We start from the raw sequence: 15,356 nt of genomic DNA on the forward strand, positions 1-15,356 counted from the left end.
CCAAGAGTTTTTACAAAATGCCTGGCAGTAGTAGCTGCTCACATCAGAAGGGAGCAAATACATGTGTTCCCATCCCTAGACGATTGGTTAATCAAAACCAACACGCAAGAACGGTGTTCACAACACACAAAGTATGTTATAGAAACCCTCCACAAACTAGGTTTCTCACTCAACTACACAAAGTCACACCTTCAGCCGTGTCAAACACAACAATACTTAGAGGCGACAATCAACACAACAAAAGGGATTGCCAAACCAAGTCCACAAGGGGTACAGGCATTTCACAATGTAATACAGGACATGTATCCAAAACAAAAGATACAAGTCAAGATGGTGAGGAAACTACTAGGCATGATGTCCTCATGCATAGCCATTGTCCCAAACGCAAGATTGCACATGCGGCCCTTACAACAGTGCCTAGCTTCACAATGGTCACAGGCACAGGGTCAACTTCTAGATCTAGTGTTGATAGACCGCCAAACATACACCTTGCTTCAATGGTGGAACAATATAAATTTAAACCAAGGGCGGCCTTTCCAAGACCCAGTACCTCAATACGTAATAACGACAGACGCCTCCATGATAGGGTGGGGAGCACACCTCAACCAACACAGCATCCAAGGACAATGGGACACTCAGCAGAGACAGTTTCACATAAATCACTTAGAACTACTGGCAGTATTTCTAGCGTTGAAGGCATTTCAACCCATAATAAGCCACAAACACATTCTTGTCAAAACAGACAACATGACAACGACATCTGAACAAACAGGGAGGGACACACTCGACACAGTTGTGTCTCCTGGCACAGAGAATATGGCATTGGGCGATTCACAACCACATTTGCCTAATAGCACAGTTTATTCCAGGGATTCAGAATCAGTTAGCAGACAATCTCTCTCGGGATCACCAACAGATCCACGAATGGGAAATTCACCCCCAAATACTAAACATTTACTTCCAAAGATGGGGAACACCACAAATAGACCTATTTGCAACAAAAGAAAACGCAAAATGCAAAAACTTTGCATCCAGGTACCCACAAGATCAGTCTCAGGGCAATGCGTTATGGATGAGTTGGTCAGGGATATTTGCATACGCTTTTCCCCCCTCTCCCACTCCTTCCATATCTGGTAAACAAATTGAGTCAAAACAAACTCAAACTCCTACTAATAGCACCAACCTGGGCAAGACAACCTTGGTACACAACACTACTAGACCTCTCAGTAGTGCCTCATGTCAAACTACCAAACAGACCAGATCTGTTAACTCAACACAAACAACAGATCAGACACCCAAATCCAGCATCGCTGAATCTAGCAATTTGGCTCCTGAAGTCTTAGAATTCGGACATCTAGACCTTACACAGGAATGTATGGGGGTCATAAAACAAGCAAGGAAACCAACCACACAACATTACTATGCAAATAAGTGGAAAAGATTTGTTTATTATTGCCATAATAATCAAATTCAGCCATTACACGCATCTGCTAAAGACATCATAAGCTACTTACTACATTTGCAAAAGTCAAAGCTAGCTTTTTCATCCATTAAAATACATCTTACCGCAATTTCAGCTTATCTGCAAATTACGCACTCAACTTCATTATTTAGGATCCCAGTCACACGGTACCGTGACTCAAAAAGACTTCTTCGAAGAAAGACAACTTGTAACACTCCGAGCCCAACACTAGATGGCAGGACTTGTGCATAGCATGTGAATCTGCAGCGGAACATGCCACGAACAGATGTGCACTGGGTAAATGTCTCTCTCTCTCTCTCTCTCTCTCTCTCTCTCTCTCTCTCTCTCTCTCTCTCTCTCTCTCTCTCTCTCTCTCTCTGTTCGAACTAAAGACCAGCCATTATACACACAAACTCTCAAGCAAGTGCATTAACCACTTGAGTTACGGGGAGGGCCACTGGAATTATGTGGCAAGAGAGGGACAAATTATGCAGCAGTGTTAAGTAAATTATGCAATAAGAAAAGGCATATTATGTGCCATAATGTGACACATTTTGTAACAGTATTAGTGCATTATTTCACACTTTTTTGGTTAAAATCTACAGATAATGCCGCAGATGATGGATTATTTGTCAAATGCCCCAAATCCATAACTACGCGAAAAGGGCAGTGGCCACACAATCTCATAATTCCAGTGGCCTTGGTTACTGGGTATTACTGCAGTGTTAGCATCACACTGAAGCATTCATCTGCTGGACCTACTAAGGAAATGACAATTAGAACAGGTAGACGACTCCTGGTTACAACAGTACCTGTCTCCAGGGGCCTTGAGTGAGTGCAATTTTAGGGGAATCAGAACTCATTGACTCAACTGCTTGGACTCTCTCTCTCTGACACTGCTCACAGCCGAGTGCAACACCACAGAGATGCCATGTCACACTATTTCCGTACTTGTATATCTACCATTTGTGTGCGGTCACTTTGGGGGGGAGGGGGAGATCTGAGCGGCAACAGTGTAAGTGACAAAGGTCCAGATGACAGTTTTAAATCAGACCTCCATCCCTTCTTGCGCATTGCAGGAGTGACGCAGACCAGCTGGCCAATCACCCTTCAGACAACAAGCTTCAAGCAGTAACTTGAAAACCATACCCAACCAGCATGAGCACAAGAGTCATGTGACCTGGACATGACTCCTGTCTTAGTAAATCCAGAAGACTTCATGCTCACCTTCCAGGTCATGAGAGAACGCTCCCTTGAAGGGTGGCAGCTGGAAATACACCATTTCGTTTTTGTCCTTGATGTGTTATAAAGCTGGTATATTTCGGTTAGCACTGGGTCTGGAATCTGTTCCATCCGCGAGATTGTGGCGATAGTGCGCTCACAACGTGCATTTTGCTGGGACCTGCTGAAACCACCTCCGAACCTTCCCGTTCCCAAGGAGAGACAACGACGTAATCTTTTAATTCAAATCATTCCAGCGAGGAATAAATGGGAACAAAAGTTACGCAAACCTAGGTTATGAGAAATCAAAGGTGCAAGACAGGCAAACAGCACACAGACTGTACTACATATACAACATCTGTCTTTGTCTTATCCATTTCAGTGAAAACATTAACTATTGCATTTGTTCCAGGAGGCCCCCTTTTCTTATACACCACACATCCCTCCCCAAGGACATCATAGAGATTATTTGCAAAGCCAAGAGTTCATATCAACTTCCCCTCTATCTCACAGAGGGATGGGCAATACCCGCAGTTTGATGCCAACACATAACACCAGGGCACCTCTTAGAGCTCTGTCCCTGCTGGGGCACCTTTCAGCAGGTGAAGTCCCCATAAATCATCAACTCCAGGTATCTCATGGTAGGGCAGACAGGTTCAGGACAACCAGCAGATCAGCCGTCCCTTCTGCCAGCCCTCTGCCCCCACAAATCAACACCCTACCAAGGGATCATTCCAGGAAATCAGTCCAATGTTTGGGTAGCCCCTTTTTCTCTGCTGCTAGAAATTGTGCCACACAGTGATGGTCATTGCTGAAGTCGCCCTGCCCCCTTATGCAGTGGGATTGCTTCCATTTTGGCCCCCATGATTGTGCTAATGCAGAGCTTAAGGCTCCTTTGCTACAATTGTACCCCATCCTTGTGGAAAAGCTCACCCAGAGAGCCTAATTAAATTATGCGCGGTCATGCCCGTAGAAGAGCCCACCAGTATCTTCTGCACCAAGCAGTTAAGGTTCTTCACAAAGTTGTTACTAGCTCTAGCAGGGCTCCTCATCTATACCGACAATGGTATAACCTCCGACCATGATATTGTGGCTCCTGAGTGCCTCTGTCTTACCTTGGGCAAGGCCCAGAACAGTGCTATCTGCATTCCCAAGGGGACCATGCCATTGCCCCCAGCATAAATGAATACGATATCGGGTGGGGAGATGTCCCCAGTGTTGAGAACCGTTGGCAGGTGGCCAAAAAGTTTCTCCAAATTGAGAAGCCCAATACCCACCCAGTGGTGCTTGACTGCTGCTGCCAGCTGAGTATTCTCCATGCTGGATCCGCAGAATTTCCTACTTGCTCTGCAGACAAAAGAGTGACAACCCCAGCAACCATGCACCAGCTTCAGTCGGACGCTGTGGGAGGAAGACAGGAGACAAATGTTACCAGCCCAGGCGCCCTACTTGGCCTTGCATATGCAATCAAGAGGGAAGGATGGGGGGTGGTGTATACTGGGCCAAATGCGGTCTGACATACCACTCAAAGCATGCCAATCTTGATCTTCCCACCCCTTTTATGACCTTGTGAGACATACACAAAACTGCTACCATATTATTGCTGCCCCTATCCAGAACAAGTAAGAACTGAAGTGGTCCGTCTCCTCCCCCAGTGAGGCCAATACGCTTTTGCAGATCCACTAAAATTGGAAACACATGAGCGGGACACCATCCGCATGCACCAAAAAATTCTGATGCCCACTCATGGGTCGATAGTGGAGATAATCCCACATTTGGGCCACAGGGCAGTAGTCAGCGCCTGGTGCTTCTGAGAGATGAACCCATACACCATTACCCAATGGATCTATTTTAGACCTCTTTAGCCTATCTGCAGGGAGTCCTTCAAAAATATGTCTGAGATGCCCACCCCTGTGACTTGATCTTCCCTAGAGGTCACAAACAATTCTGAGATCCTGAGAGCTCCCAAGAAAGCTCAAGAGTAGGCCAAGCTAAAAAGCTGGGTCTCAAAACCCAAAGAGCTCACCTTGGGCAGCACTCTAATGATACTTACCAGTTGTTCCACATCAATTGGCCTCCTGTCATCCTGAACCCCCAGGGCCCGGTGCTCCTAACCCTTGATTGCTCTCGTAACCCTGACACCTTTAGTGGGGTCCTCAACACCCCTCAGACCCGAAAAAAAGGTGATTGCCGAGAGCTGTCTTCTGACCAGGGTTAAGGATTTGCCCCAAACCCTTTGCTTAGCCAAGAACCGCAATACTACCTCGGGACTGAACAGTTCAGTTCCATTGCTTGCATCAAAGTGAGTATCAAATGTTGCCTCATACGTACGCTTTGTCCTAGGGTCCAGAGTTGCTGCAATCAACTCCAGGAGAATGGGGTACCAAGCTTCCTTAAGTCCTTTGGGAAGTCCGTTATCACCTTGTCCGCTTTTGGCCATTACTCTCTCTACCTGCCAACTTAAAACAGGTGCATAAATTGTTTTTATGTTTTAAAGTGGCATAGAGGGGCCTAACTTGGGCCCCCCTACATGCCCCTGTGCCCAATGGCCATGACCAGGGGACAGAAGTCCCCTGGTCATGGCCATTGGGCAGGGGGCATGACTCCTGTCTTTGCTAAGACAGGAGTCATTTCCATGGGGGTTGTGTGTCAAAAAATGGTGCAAGTCAGGTTAGAGCCAATATTTTTGACTCTAACCTGACTTGCACCATTCTTTGGTGCACAACCTCCAGTCTTCCCTATGCTTCCGCTGCCCAGTTACTGTCATTTATTTTTACGCTAGCCAGGCCACAGCGCCGGCTAACATCATTCCATAAATAAGGCGCATGGCTGGCACCTTGGAATGGCGTTAGTCGGCGGTAAACTTTTTGACACACATCTGCCCTGGCACTGATTTGCGTCAAAAAGTGTAAATATGGGCCTATCTTTTTGTTGGCCAAGTGCACCCGGCAGACTTGCAGCACTATCACAATGGGGAATAGCGCCAGGAATGTAATATTCCTGGAAGAGACAGGTTGCTACCTATTCTGCTGGTCAGTGCTGCATGCACCATTTACTGCCAAAACCGCCCCATAGCCCATGCTCCAGGCTGAGTCCATGTAAAGTGCTAGGTCTGCATTGAATTGAGCTGGCTGATGCCACAAGTTCATTAGGAATTCCTTCCATATGGAAAAATCCTTCCTGACCTCAAAGGATAATCTGTTATAGTGATGTTTAGCTCTAAGTCTGAACATAGATCTGGCTATGTTTTTGGAGAACACCCTACCCATGGGAATAACCCTGAGTGCAAACTTCAGCTGTCCTATCAAGACTTGCACCTGATGTAGTGTGACTTTTTTGGCCACCAGGCATGCTTCAATGGATGCACGAAAATCAGCAACCTTGCTCTGAGGAAGCCTACAGATCCCTGCCACTGAGTCCATCTCTGTGCCCAAGAAGGAAAGTGTAGTTGTAGGACCCTCCGTTTTATCCTCTGCCAGATGCACCCCCAATCTGTGCATTAGCTCATAGAAGCCCTGCAGGGCCCTCCTGTAAGCCAAGGAGCCAGGTGGTTCCATGAACATGAAGTCATTTAAGTGGTGTCATCCTTCAGGTCCTTCACTGCCCACTCCAAGAACTGACTAAGCATTTCAAACCATGAGCCGCTATAGCACACCCCATGGGCATGCACAGGTCCACATAGTATTGCCCTTCAAAAGTGAAACCCAGGGGGCGGGTGTCTTCAGAGTGCACTGGCAAAAGGCGACTTTAATGTCTGATTTTGCCACCAATGCTCCCCGCCACACCTCCTGCAGCTTACCAATAGCCCCATCAAAAGAGGTTTACTTAACCGTGCACCACTCTTACTTCAAATCCATCAATAACTGACAGTCTGGCAGGAAAGGAAAGGTTGTGATCAGATTAATTTGACTGGTATTTTTTCAGAATGAGACCTCCCAGGGAGCAGACCAAACCTTCCAAAGGCAGGCTATCAAATGGGCCTTCTACCCTCCTGGCCAGTACTTCCTTCTGGATCTTTTCCCTAGCTTCTTCTGCCTGAGCACCTCTGACTGTTGAATCCTAGGTGGGGCCGTGGGCGGTGATGCATTTGATGCAATGTGGAAACCATCCCTGTACTCATAGTAAAGTAAATGTGATTTCTGCCTATGTTTATACCTTACCAGTAGGTGTGCCAATATGTGCAATCGAATAGGAGAAAGGGCTGTGGCTAAGGTGTGATGAGTGTTAGTGCCCTTTGAGACAGGGCTGCTCTTTTGGCATGTGTTTTCTGCAACACTTGGCTTTTTGATGCCCCTGGCTTCCACAGAATTTACTTAAACTTGCAACTAGACCCATTAAGGCACTCTATCTCATTGTACTGCCAGTCCCCAAACCCTTTTCTGCCCAAAAGGACTGTTGGTACCTTCCTTGAGGGGACCTATGTTGAATTTGCATTGCCAAATATTAATCTCCCTCTGGTCCCACGCAAACTCAGGCCTGATCGCCTTCATCTGCCTGAATTTAGTGTCATAATGCAACCACACTGTACTTTGGAACTCTGAAGTTGCACTGTGTATTAATGACATGTATCCAAATAATTGAAGGGCTAAAGCTGGGAACCTTTCCATAGGGATAGCTGAGTATATAGAAAAACCTGTCACCCAATTCCTCAGGGACCACTCCACCCAAACCTTTTTTGGCTTCTTCTCTCGCTCCTTTCCTGGCTTTCCTTTCCCATGGACAATGCCTTGGATTATCAAGTCACACACATCACAGAACTTCCCTTTTTGAATCTTTCCCCTAGTCTCTGCCAGCATGTGGCATGCTATTGCTGAAGATGGAGCCAGGGTGGTTGAGGCTGTCCCAAAAAGAATGGGGCTAGAATTGAAAGAAGCCAACCCTGTGCCCCCAGTAGTGGATAGCGGAGTGGCCGCAGGTTGGGCCCAACCTTGCAGAGCTTGATCGTCGGGGGCTCTCCCACACCCACACCGCCTGCTTCAGACATGACTCCTGAACCTGCTCTTGGTGTTGATGACTGCAAGGCCATTTATGCTGCTGCATCCCTACCTCAATCCTAAGACAGGGTAGACACCATGGCAGACTGAGCAAGGGAGGGGGCAGACCCATTTGCTTGGTTACCACCCCATGGGGTGTCGGGAATATCACCACATTATACTGCCCCGCAACCCCATGTTAGCATTATAAACAGGCCCAATGGCACTTTGACCACCCGCAGGGGCAGCGACGGTAGCCCTGCTTACCCACTTTCTGCAGTGGCTGCACCTCGTGACTGCCCCACACCCCGCTCGCTAATGCTAGAAGGGTATCTTTATAGTGTGCTGGCACTTTCCTCTGCCGCTTGGACAAGGGAGCTGGTGCAGGCTGATCCTTTCACGGGCCTTCCATACCATCCTTAGAGCCCAATCAATGCTGTGAGTGTTTGCTGCTTTCCATAGTTCACCAAAACATCAAAGTTTCTCCTGAGTGGTCATGCTATCCAGGCTGTGTTCGCACATTTAGAAGCCCACTACCAATGAGAAGAAAAAAGGTATTACATGAAGCACCCAAGGCATTCCACTTTTATGCAGGCAAAAACAAGCCTGCTATCTAACTAAAAGTTCACCCATCGCCTATTAAGCATGGCCCCACCCTGGTTACTTTTTGCTGTAAGCCCTCCAGTCCAGTTCTGAGCATCCTGTGTTCTTACATCCAAGAGCACTGCTATAGTTTAGACAGACAACAGTTGCTACTTAAATCAATTGCAGAGGTACTGAGCATGAAAACAAAACACAAGGAGGGTTAGAATCAGAAAAATAGCTGATTTTATCAGGCTTATCCCAACTGCAAATCAAGGCCTGTCATTTAGCATGCATTTACCCGAACACTGTTACCCCATGCACTGTCTTGCCCAGACCTCTCTCCATAGACTCAACCAAGCAATGAATGTATGATTCTGGGCCTGCTGGGTGCCTATGAATGAGCATCAATTCTGCAGCAGAAACCCTCTTACCCCCCCTGCAAATTAGTGCCCACCCCACTGCTGCCTCGCTCGTCGCACAGCCTGAAAAGTGCGAATGATGGAAAGAGTGGATTCCCCAGTGAATAAAGCTATTAGCAGGGGTCGCTAAAATAAGTACATGTACAGGAAGCATCTGAAAACTCCGGCACCCATGAACAACCATCACCAGATGAATAGGAAATCCCTGATGAGTTTTTGGCTCTAACTGCAAAAATCTTGTGGCAGTGCTGCAATCTTTGCTAAATGAACCCCATGCCACACTCAGCTGCCCCAGATATGGCACCTTTAACCTCAGCTGGCCACTCGTGGCAATTTATATCACACCGATCATGGGGACTGCCTCTGTATTGTAACCCACTTGGACCGATCCAAGCCCTTATTGACATTCTCTGACCTCAATTTGCCAGAAACCAAGCTCCTAGCCCCTGGGTAGGATGGCCAGTTGGGTAACTGGATAGTCCCATCATGAGAATGCCACATATATCAGTATCAGAAAGAATCAGTATTGTTATAGGGTGACACTGATGTTTTCAGACTGCCCCCAGATTATAATCCTGTACCCTTTTACCTGGCCCAGAGGCACAGTAAACCAGCACAGAGACTTAGCATTTTTTTGCCCAAAGGTACAGCCCACAAACAAAACCCCCACTCTCCCTGGATAGAGACATTGAAAACCAAAGTGTACAATTGGGCTGGGTCCTTGTAAAGTAAAGGTCTTTCGTAGCGACTGTGAAACATAAGAAAACAAAAGTGCAAGCACCCATTTACATACTTCAAAGTACTGTTTACTCAGCTTTAGCACAGCTGCTGAAATAGGACTGATATCAACAAATTACAATATAAATGTTCATCACAAAATAGTAAGTCATTTCCCTTCATTACTTCATGGATTAGGAAAATTTATGACTATGAAAGTACAATTGCATATTAATGAGGATGTCCATCCTGTTGCTCAAAGACACAGAAAAATTGCATTTCATTTACAAGAAGTTATGTAAAGGAACTGGAATCATTACTTAAGCATGATATCATTGAACGTTCCACTGTCTGGCTCCATGGGTTTCTCCAATAGTGGTAGTGCCCAAAAATGACAGCGAACGAGCTGTACGCATATGCGTGGATATGTGTCAAGTGAACAAATGGATATCATCAGTTGTAACTCGAAGAGAATTGTAGGTACATTACAACCTTTTCTACATATATTGGTATGTTTCTATACAAAAGACTAAGGGCCAGATGTATCAAACTATTTTGCATTCGCAAACTGTGCAAATCGCAAGATTTCACCATTTGCGAATAAAAAATAGCTTTTCACGATTTATGAAAGGCATTCACACTGCAATTTTAAGGAATCTCTAAAATAGCGTTTCCTTAAAATTGCAACTCAAATTTGTGAATCACAAATTGTTATTCCCTAAATAGAAAATCGCAAATAGGTAATACCTATTTGTGATTACCTATGCACATGTATCATGCATTTCCTAAATGCAAACTGGGCATTTACGAAATGCAATTATCATCAACTCCAAGTTGGTGGTAACCATGTGCAATTTTTAAAAATGCATTTCAAAGAGTGCCATGTAGCACACATTTACATGTGCACATTTGTTTTGGGGGGGATTCATCAAAGGGGGCCTCAGGCCCCCAGCCCCCTTGGATTTGCATTACCTATGTTGTGAATTCCTAAAAGGAATTCGCAAATTAGGAAATGCAAAACCATTCGCACCTATGGGCTTTCAGGCCCATAGAGATGAATGGAGTCCCATTCCCTAATAGCAATTGCCTAATAGCATTGCGAATTTTAAGAAATCGCTATTAAGGGTTTGCTATTTTCTTACATACCATTTTGCATTTCTCAAATAGCGATTTCCTAAAATTAGCTGTTTAAGAAATGCAAAACGGTACTTTGATAACTGCAGAGATTTTTCAAGATGTCATTAGACTTATCATGCAGTCTGTTGTAAATGCTTTCAACTATAGCAGTGACATATTAGTATCCAATGCCACACAGGAGAAACACAACAAAGGTCTCAGGCAAGTGTGTTGTTTAATTGTTGATGCAGGTTTAACAGTAAATGCTGAGAAATGAGAATTCAATAAGACCAAGTTAAACTTCTTTTGCCATATCTATTCTGATGGGGGCATGACACCAGATCAAGCCAAAGTACAAGCACTGTCAACTGCCAGTCCCCCACAAGATATTTCCATGTTATGTTCATTACTTGGCGTGGCAAGTTACTGTTCCAGATATATTCAAAACTTTGCCGCTGTGAGTGCACCATTGAGAGAGTTGGCGAAAAAGAAGGTTTGATATCACTGGTCACATGAATGCGAGCAAAGTTTAAAGAAATAAGCTATTGAAAATGCACGCTTTGATACAAAGCTACATATGAAGTTTTGGTTGATGGTAGCCCAGTTGGATTAGGTGCAATCCTTGCACAGTGCAGTGGACACCCAAATGTTCGAAGACATATTGTGGCTCATGCATGCAAAAGTTTGCCCCAGACTGAATGTGCTTATTCATAAACTGAAAAAGAAAGTTCAGCAGTGGTGTAGGCTTGTGAACATTTTAATTTGTTCCTGTATGGAAAACCTTTCACGCTTGTGACAGATCATCAAGCATTGCTGACCATCTTTGGCAATCCAAAGGCCAAGATGCCTCCGCGCATTAAACTTTGGGGTTTGCAATTACAAAAATACAACCACAAAATAGTGCATCATCCAGCGACAGATCAAAACCCTGCTGGCTACTTCTCTAGAGTGCCTATACGGTGTCAAGGTACCCCATTGAAAACAGCTGAGGCCTACATAAACTTCTTTGTGAAGTCAAACACACCAGTTGCTATTTTGTTGGAAAACATTGACACTGCCATGAGTCACGATAGTGACATGTTGAAACAAAAAAAAGAAATATGTTATCACACATCAGTCATGGAACCAAGATAGTTGACCTCTTACCAGTGATAGTGTATACAAGAAGTATAAAAATATCAAAGGTGAACTATCTGTGACACAAGAAGGAATTATCCGGAGGGGTTCAAGAATTGTCATTCTGGAGAGTCTTGCTGGAATTGAAGTGACATATGAAGGATATTGTGGAGTTGTTGCCACTAAACAAGCTCTCTGAGACCGAGTCTTGTTTCCTCATCTTGATGAACGAGGTAAAATAGAGTTGAAGGTCTGTAATCTATGCAACTGCCTGTCATTGAAAACCACTCAACACCCCTTAAATATGTCAGAATTGCCAACCCATGCATGGGAGAGAATTGCTGTTGACTTTTTCAGTCCACTTGACAATGGACATCACCTGATGGTGATTGTGGATGAATGCTCTTGCTTTTCATTGATTGGTGATCTCTCATCTATCACCCAGGAAAGAGTCATTGAGAGATTAGATGGCATCTTTGCGACATTGGCCAGTCCTACAATTTTAAAATCTGACAATGGCCCACCTTCCAATAGTCAAGAATTCAGAGAGTTTCTAAATCTGCTAAATGTGAAGCACCCTGCCTTGACCACAAGTTTCATGAGTATGTTAAAGAAAGCTGTTGAGACTGTTGCATTAGAAAACTTGACCTCAAGACTGTTTTCAGTTCTACCCTGCAAGCTTACAGTTCAACTCCTCATTTTCGACCACAGGTGAACGCTCTGCAAAGTTGATGTTCAGAAGAGCAATGATGACCAAGTTACCTCAGTGGATCAACTCAAGATCAAGAACTGAATAAGAGACCCATACAAAAGACTTGGGCCCATATTTATACTTTTTTAGCGCTGCATTTGCGTCGTTTTTTTGATGCAAAAACAGTGCAGATTTTTCGTAAAAAAACAATGCAAATGCGGCACTAAAAAGTATAAATATGGGCCTTGGATCGTAAAAAGAAAATGAAGGCCTATGCAGACAAGAGACGACATGCAAAGGACATTGTTTTCACAAGAGGAGATCAAGTGCTCGTACGTCAGCCAAGAAGTAAATTTGATTTGATGCTCCATTTGAGGCCGAGTAATTCTATGTTATAATCAGCAAAGGGCACATGTTGACTGCCCAACGTCCTGGGAAATCCATTATGCAAGACTCCTTCCATTTCAGGCATTTGGTGTAACGCTCATCAGATATTGATGTCAACATCGAGACAGAAAAGACAACTGGAAAACCCCAGACTGCTGTTGCTCCTACATTGCCAAAGCAGATCATGAACATTCCTATTGCTGATTCCCAGTTTCCGAAGATGCGATCAGGACGAGTCATCAAAGTGCGAAGAAGGCTTATTGAAGAGTTATAATTGTGTATGTGTTGTAAAAAAATGTAATTTCTTCTTTAACAGAGGGGGGGGGTGTAGCGTTGTGTGAGTGTGTATGACAGAACCCTTTTGGCTCCTGAAAGACTCCAAAAAGATTGAGTGTTAGAACGTGGTGAAGTGAATGTAGGTTTATAATGTTGAGTCAGTTTGGGGTTACACGCAGACTAATAAAGATGTGTATTACATAGGTCCATGTGTGGCGTATTCATTGGTGGCTACCCAGGCTAGGGAGGATCAATCAATCAATTAATCTATTTATAAAGCGCACTACATACCCGTGAGGGTTTCAAGGCGCTGAAGGGGGAGGGGGTGCTGCTGCTGCTGATCGAAGAGCCAGGTCTTGAGGTGTCTTCTTAGTTCAGACGGGAGGGTGTTCCAGGTCTTGGCGACGAGGTAAGAGAATGATCTGCCACCAGAGGATCTGCGTCGGATGCGGGGGATGGAGGCGAGGGCGAGGTTGGCAGAGCGGAGTTGCAGGGTGGGAGTGTAGAAACTGAGTCTGCTGTTCAGGTAGGTCGGTCCGGTGTTGTGAAGTGCTTTGTGTGCGTGGGTGAGGAGCTTGAAGGTGATCCTCTTGTTGATGGGGAGCCAGTGAAGGTCTCTTAGGTGGGGGAGATGCAGCTGTGGCGAGGGATGTTGAGGATGAGTCGGGCAGAGGCGTTTTGGATGCGCTGGAGGTGTTGCAGGAGTTTGGATGGGATGCCAGCGTAGAGAACGTTGCTGTAGTCAAGTCTGCTGCTGACGAGAGCCTGAGTTATTGTTTTTCTTGTTTCGGTTGGGATCCATTTGTAGATTCTGCGAAGCATGCACAGGGTGTTGTAGCAGGAAGAGGAGACGGCGTTGACTTGCTTTGACATGGAGAGGGATGAGTTGAGGATGAAGCTGAGGTGTTGTGCGTTGTCTGTAGGTGTCGGTGGGGAACCCAGCGAGGCTGGCCACCACGAGTCGTTCCAAGCGGTGGGCGTGGGCCCAAGGATGAGAACCTCTGTTTTGTCCGAGTTCAGTTTCAGCCGGCTGCCTCTCATCCAGTCGGCGATGGCTTTCAGTCCCTCGTGGAGGTTAGTTTTGGAGGTGTGTGGGTCCTTGGTGAGGGAGAGGATGAGTTGGGTGTCGTCAGCGTAGGAGATGATGTTGAGGTTGTGTTGACGGGCCACGTGTGCGAGGGGGGCCATGTAGATGTTGAACAGCGTCGGGCTAAGGGATGAGCCCTCGGGTACGCCGCAGATGATGATGTAGGCTTTGGATTGGAACGGGGGAAGGCGGACTCTCTGGGTTATGCCAGTGAGGAAGGATGTGGTCCAGTCGAGGGCCTGGTCTTGGATTCCTGCTTCGAGGAGGCGGATTTTCAGAGTGTGGTGGCAGACAGTGTCGAAGGCGGCCGACAGGTCTAGGAGGATGAGGTCTGATGTTTCTCCATTGTCGAGATGGCTTCTGATGTCGTCTGTGGTGGCGAGGAGGGCGGTCTCAGTGCTGTGGTTTCGTCTGAAGCCGGACTGGGAGGGGTCGAGGATGTTGTTGTCTTCGAGGTACAAAGTGAGCTGTGTGTTGACGATGTTCTCAATGACCTTTGCCGGGAAAGGGAGCAGGGAGATGGGCCAGAAGTTCTTCAGGTCTTTGGGGTCCGCCTTTGGTTTTTTGAGTAGAGCGTTGATTTCGGCTTGTTTCCAACTTTCCGGGAATCTTGCAGTTTCGAAGGAGATGTTGATGACCTTCCGTAGGTGTGTCTGCTTTGTTGAAAATGGTGTGTGGGGAGGGGTCTGATGGTGATCCAGAGTGAATGGAATTCATGGTCTTGCGAGTTTCGTCGTCACTGATGCTGGTCCAGGAGGTCCGTCGGCTAGAGCAGGTGGAGTTTGTGGAGGGTGGGGTAGGTGTGTCTGAGGTGTGAGGGGTGTTGAAGCTGTCGTGGATGTCTGTGATTTTTCGGTGAAGGCCATGGCTAGGGCGTCGCGTAGTTCTTGGGAGGGGGTGATGACGTTGACGGTGGCGCTTGGGCTGGAGAATTCTTTTATGATGTTGAAAAGTTCTTTGCAGTCGTGGGCGTTGTTTTCTAGGTGGGTTTTGAAGGAGGATCTTTTTGCTAGCCTGATGAGTTGGTGATGGCTGCGTGTGGCGTCCTTGAGTGCCGTGTGGTTGTTTGGTGTGCGATCGAGTAGCCATTTTTGCTTGAGTTTCCGACAGTTGCATTTGGAGGCTTGGAGGTCGTTGGTGAACCAGGTGGCTTTTTTGTTGACTTGGTTGTTGGAGGGTTTCCTGAGTGGTGCAAGGCAGTTGGGCGCAGTCGTTGATCCATAGCTTGAGGTTGTGGGCGGCGATGTCGGGGTCGGTGGGGTTGGTGGGTGGTTTCTGGGCTAGGGCGTTGGTTAGTTAATCTTCT

The sequence above is a fragment of the Pleurodeles waltl genome, chromosome 7 (genome assembly GCF_031143425.1).
Source record: "Pleurodeles waltl isolate 20211129_DDA chromosome 7, aPleWal1.hap1.20221129, whole genome shotgun sequence".
Classification (NCBI taxonomy): Eukaryota; Metazoa; Chordata; class Amphibia; order Caudata; family Salamandridae; genus Pleurodeles; species Pleurodeles waltl.